The sequence below is a fragment of a genome, unplaced genomic scaffold, assembly GCF_019419815.1.
Source record: "Pyrus x bretschneideri cultivar Hongxiangsu unplaced genomic scaffold, Pyrus_bretschneideri_v1 Contig86, whole genome shotgun sequence".
In the NCBI taxonomy this organism is placed as follows: domain Eukaryota; kingdom Viridiplantae; phylum Streptophyta; class Magnoliopsida; order Rosales; family Rosaceae; genus Pyrus; species Pyrus x bretschneideri.
In genome coordinates, this window is record NW_025999827.1 from 106,670 (window position 1) to 112,834 (window position 6,165).

Below are 6,165 nucleotides of genomic sequence, written 5' to 3' on the forward strand. Positions count from 1 at the left end.
AATTTCAAGGTATAATAAAATAAGTCATAAACGGAAGATTTCTGACGTTGAATTAAAAGCCACTGACGCCGAATTAAATGAAGCTTGGTGTTGGTTAAAACCAACACCAACTTCTAACACACTTTACTGATATGCACGTCGAATTAAATGAAGCCACTTCCTAACACACTTTATTGAAATTTACGTGGCGTTGATTTAGATGAAGTTTGGTGTCAGTTCTAATTGACATCGTCTTCTGACACACTTTATTGAAATGTCGGGTGCATCAGTTTAAATGGAGTTTGCATCGGTTAAAAATGACACGTTAATTGACACACTGACTGCAAACTCTTCTCAATCCATTTCCTCGTGCAAAACAAGCAGGAAAATTCTCATCTAAATATTTCAAATTATCCGTCGTCGATCAATTCTTTATGTACTCAACTAACTCAAATAAAATCCCTACAAAATTGAATTTTAAATAAAAATTAAACATAAGAGGAGAAAATAAAATTACTAAAAGCAAGAAAAACTTACTGTGAAGAAGAAGGAATTAATGAAGTTGGAAGAACAAATAAGAAAGATGAGAGAGATAAAGAACAAAACATGGGGGAGAGTTTATAAATTGGAAGAAGAAATAAGAAAGACGCGAGAGAGGAAGAAGAAAACACGGGGAGGGTATATAAAGGCCACCAATCTGTCGCCTACAACCAACACCGTGTTTCAAACTATTTATAAAAAAAAAAATCCATGTAGGCTACAACCGACACAAGCTTTGAAAATATTAAAAAACTTTCATTAGTGTCGGGTAGAAGCGACACCAGTCTTCTTTTAACCGACGCTAACTTTATGTGGGTTACAACTGACACAAATTTTTTATGGGACACCACTATTTCAAAAAATATTAAAATCTATGTCGGTCATAAGCGATATTAATAGTTTATGTTGGTTATAAGCGAGATAGATAGTTTATGTCGCTTATAATTGACATTAATTCCGACATCATGTTAAGTAGGTGTTGGAAATGTCTTATCAATCACTATGTTATATAAAACCGACACCAATCACTGACACAATAAGACCCTTTTGTAGTAGTGAATTGTCATAGGTGTATAGATATGACAAAAGGCTTGTATCGATATAAAAGAGAAACCATGCTCACAAGAAAATGTGTATTCTATACAGAAAACTAGCCTATTACTAATAAAAAAACATAAGATTCTCAATGAGTAGAAGCTCTTCTTTTAAGGAAAGATTAGGGTTTGCTTAGGGTTCGGTGACATTCCTTTCTTGGATTTCTTTCTTATTTTATCAGATTTATGTGCTGCTGATTCTTGTATGTGTGGGTAGATACTATGTTAGGGTCTTGAGTTTCCTCAATCAGCATGGGACCTTTCCTTATGGGTTTGCATTCTCTTGTGGGTTTTTCTACTTGACTATAATGAAATTCGTGGGGCTACTTTTTTGTCGTGGGTTTAAAGGTTCCTGGGTTATAGGGGTTGAGGGGTTTCTGTTAGAATTTTGATATTTAGGGAAGAATGATGTAAAAGAAATAACAAAACACAAGGAATTTTCAATATTGCATTCTGCAAAACATTGCTGCTAGCTTGATGATTTCATTCAACATTCCTTTCTTCATTTTCTTACATTCTTATCTCAAGCACTATAGATGGTACATGTCCTTGACAAGGGATAGCTGGATGTATGAATCTCAGCCATTCACATGTTCTAATCCTAGCCTTACAACCATTCTTAGCAACTAGGATCTTATATGCTTTCATTCTTGCATAAATTAGCCGTTATGTTTAAAACATAAAACTAGTCGTTAGACCCTTAAGTCCATTGAGTCCGGGCTTCAAACCTTCAAGGCTGCAAGCAGCTCATATTCCAACACTCCCCTTTAAGATGCTTTTAGCCTTGACACCAAGTAGATCTGTGAGATATATGAATCTCTCTTTAGGCAGTGGTTTGGTGAAGATATCAACCACTTGATCTTCAATTTTGCAGTAGAGGAGTTGAATCACATTCAACTTCAAAGTGTCCCTGATGATATGATACTTTCTTTTGATGTGCCTTGTTCTATGATGGAACACAGGGTTTTTTGTCATTGCAATTGCTAACATGTTGTCACACGTCAATGGCATAGCTTCCAATTGAACTTTACCAAAGTATTTCAGCATAAATCTGAGCAAAATGGCCTAAGAAGTTGCTTATGTTGTAGCTACATATTCAGCTTCTACAGTTGATAGTGCAAATGTTTGTTGCTTGACAGAGGTCCATGAGAATGCACTTGAACCAAAGGAAAAAGCATGTCCTGAAGTGCTCTTTGAATTATCTTCATTGCCTTCTCAATCACTATCACTTAATTCAATTAGGATTGAAGATTGTCCTTTTTTATAATAGATGTCATAGTCAATTGTGCCCTGCATATATCTCAAAGCCCTCTTTGCAGTTCCTAGATGAGTTTTTGTTGGGCAATATATGAACCTAGAGAGTAGGCTTGCAACATACATGATGTTTGCTCTTGTTGCTGTCAAATAGAGTAGGCTGCCCATAATGCTTCTGTACAAACTTTGATCCACATCCTCGGTTTTATCAACATACACAAACACAATAAGGATATCAGAGTTTCCTTGTTTTTTTTTTGTATACAAGGTAGCTTAAATGGAGCTTCTCTAGAACCCATTTTTTGTGAAGTAAGAATCCATTTCACCATACCAAGCTCTAGGTGCTTGTTTTAGCCCATATAAAGCCTTCTTCAACCTATACACCATATCCTCTGCATTTTTTATTTGGAAACCTTCTGGTTGTTCAACATAGACCTTTTCTTCCAACATTCCATTGAGAAATGCTGATTTTACATCCAATTGGAACAATTTCCAATTCTTTTGTGCTGCCCAAGCTATTAGAGTTCTAATAGTGTCCAACCTTACCACTGGGGCAAAGATTTCATTAAAATCAATTCCATGTTGCTGTGAATACCCTTTGGCAACAAATCTTACCTTGTTCTTCTGCACAGTCCCATCCAAGTTAAGTTTGCTCTTATACACCCACTTAATTAACACCAATGACAGGCTTGTCATTGGCCTATTTACAAGTTCCCAAATTGAAATCTTTTCAATCACTGCAGTCTCCTTCTCCATTGCTTTCTGCCATGCTAAATCATCTTTGGCTTCTCCAAAATTGTGTGGTTCCACAACACAGAAATGAAACATATATCTCATTCAAACTCCTCATTTTTATAGGAGTTGAACTTGGAGTAGATTTGGGTGAGCCTTCCATTTGAGAGCCAATTTGTTTGATACATATAAATGGCTAAAAATCTACAAATGGAATGATTTTTTTTCATATGACCATTAGATAGTGACAAAGAGAATGAACAGTTCTAATTATAATGTTCATACAGTAAAGATATGTTAATCGTGAGTAGGGGAATAAGTAGGTTTGCCTATAGGAAAAACACAAACATATAATCCATGGGTTATTGTATTGGGGATTAAAATTTGAAAAAAAAAAAAAAAAAAAAAGGAAATAATAATTTGAGCCCAAACTATCCGAAGCAAACTATTCAACATTGGTATGGTTTCCTTAGAAATTTTTGTGAAAACCGAACCGAATGAAATCATTATATTGTAGTTGGTTTGATCATGGGTTTGGAATGAAATAATCGATCCAATTTGGCGGTGCCCCCACTGCCCACACTTAGGTAGGATTAATTGATTGATCATCACTGGAAGATGGCTTAACATATTCTTGTGACCTTAAGTTCTAAGTAGTTTGATATCTTCACTTTCAAGTAATTGGTACGTAGTTGGTCAAGATAGTGTAATAGGTGCATCGAGTAGGGAAGGGGCAATGGGAAGTAGGCTAATAGGGGCAAGTGCCTTCGATTAACACTTTTGGGTTTAAAAAAAGACCAATAGTAATTTTTTTTTAAAGAAAAATTTACTGAATTAAGGAGAATAGGAGTTTTAAATCTAAGACGCACATCATTACTAAAGACCCTTGCATGTGCCTCTGCTTAACAAGTGACCTAATTACTAGTAGACCTTGCATGTGGCAAAACCTTATCCGCAAAAATATTAGACCACATGTAAAGGCCATTAGTAATTTAGTTCATTTACTTGACCTAATTAATAGTCTTTGAATTGCTCTACACTTCATTGTTTTGTTTTCCGATTCATCATTTAAGTAACAAAATATATATGACCAAGTAACCTAGTTTCCTACTTGTTATAAGTTAAATTGACTAATTAACTCACTTAGTACTATAGTCTAGTTGTAACAACTCGTCCCTAATTTTACAATTTTATTAATTTTAAAAGAGCGAATGAACGAAAATGCCCCTATAGGCGAGATTGTTGACTTTTGTTGACTATCTTTTCATGATGTGTACGAGCTACCATTTTGCCGTATTCTCGAAGTGCTCAATGATACGAATGCGTAGAGCCAAGCGGAATTGAAATTGGAGTTAAGATGGAGGTTTTACGGAACTACGAATCCAAAAAATACTTTTGTATAAACTACTATTTTATATTCTATATATTTTTCATAATTAATTATATTATTTCTAGCCCGTGGGGCCCACACCTCACCAAACTCCCCACTTCTCTCTTACCACGTGTTGCTCTCCTCCATACTCTTGGAACTCTCCCAACTTTTCTCTTCCTTCACTCTCTCAGACTCTCTTAGCTCTCTCTCTTACCTGCCCTCAAACTCTCTACCTCTCCCGTCTCTTTGGGTTGCACTGAGGTGGTGCAGCAGCAATCACCGAGCCCCGAAGACGCACCCATCTAACCACTTCCATTCTCTTTGCTTCTCTCAAACACTCGATATTCTTTTCTTGATACTATGCTCGTTGTACAGATGCAGCAATGGTAGCCACCATCACTATACTTCCCGGTGAGATTTCACGATTTTCCAACCAAGGATTTGAGGACAGAAACCACGTGGGGATGCTTTCCCCAGTTTTCCAGTTAGATTCTAAGGTTTTGGATGCCATTTCCGACCAACTCCGACCATGACTCCATTCCCCATTGGTATATTTCGAACCTTTACTCCACGAGCTTCATTTTTACTTTTATTTCATTGAAAATGGTTAAGTTTTAAGCTCGAATGAAGCTATAGATCGTTGCCCAGATTCTAGCCGATTCGGCGACCTGCAACCGTGTCGACCTGGTCCGATTCCCAAAAAAAAAAAAAAAAAAAAAAGGGCCCAAACCTGGATCCGAAACCAAATCCGAAATTTGATTTAGCCCATTTCCAAAAATGGATATGAAATATTCTTGGAATATTCTCTGGAATATTCATTGTGTTGACTTTTTCAAAATTTCTTAGAAACCCTCCTAGGCTAATTTCGATGCCCCGAGTCCGGTTTTGGCATCCATTTAGTGAAATTCCAAAATTTTAACATAGTTGACCGTCTCGACGGCTTGGTTGACTTTTTAGTATTGACCGTTGACTTTTCATTGACTTTTCACAAAAAATTTGTCGGGGGAGCCTTTTTGGCGTATTTCGACGCCTTGATTCCAAATTCGCACTCCGTTTTCTCAAATTTAATCGTTTTAGTTGAGTTTTACTGATGGGACTCAATATTATGCTTTGGTGTTATTACTATCGGAGACTTTGGCTTTCCTAGCTCGAACGGTTGCAACTTTCATAAGTATCTATGAGTGGGTCTTTTCTTTTATATAGTATGTATATATTTGTTTAGTTTCCATATATACATCTAATGATAAAGTTCCTATGTGATTGCCATAATTAAATTAACATTTATAAGAAATGTCGTAATGATGATAATTAGAAAATCATTATAATCCTACGGGATGAACAAGTATGCGTACTATATTTGGATGTCTTAATCATATTTATGGTTATGAATAGTATTATGTCGACGGGAAGTACCGATTTACCGTTACGTGATTTTATTCATATTATCTGTTCATTGTGTGCTACACTGGTATTAGTACTCGCCCGGGTCAGGGCTCGGTTTCACGTGTATGTTCACTTCGCACCGTACATTCACTTTGGATCTATTGTAGGTGTCAGTCCTGTCCTAGATTGTTATAGGCATTAGGACTCATATGTGATGCGCATAGTACCAATCTTCATGTGCTTGTAGTATTAGAGTGTAAATCATTTATTACATCCAGTCATGTTCATGTCAGAATATCTCTGCACGAACTC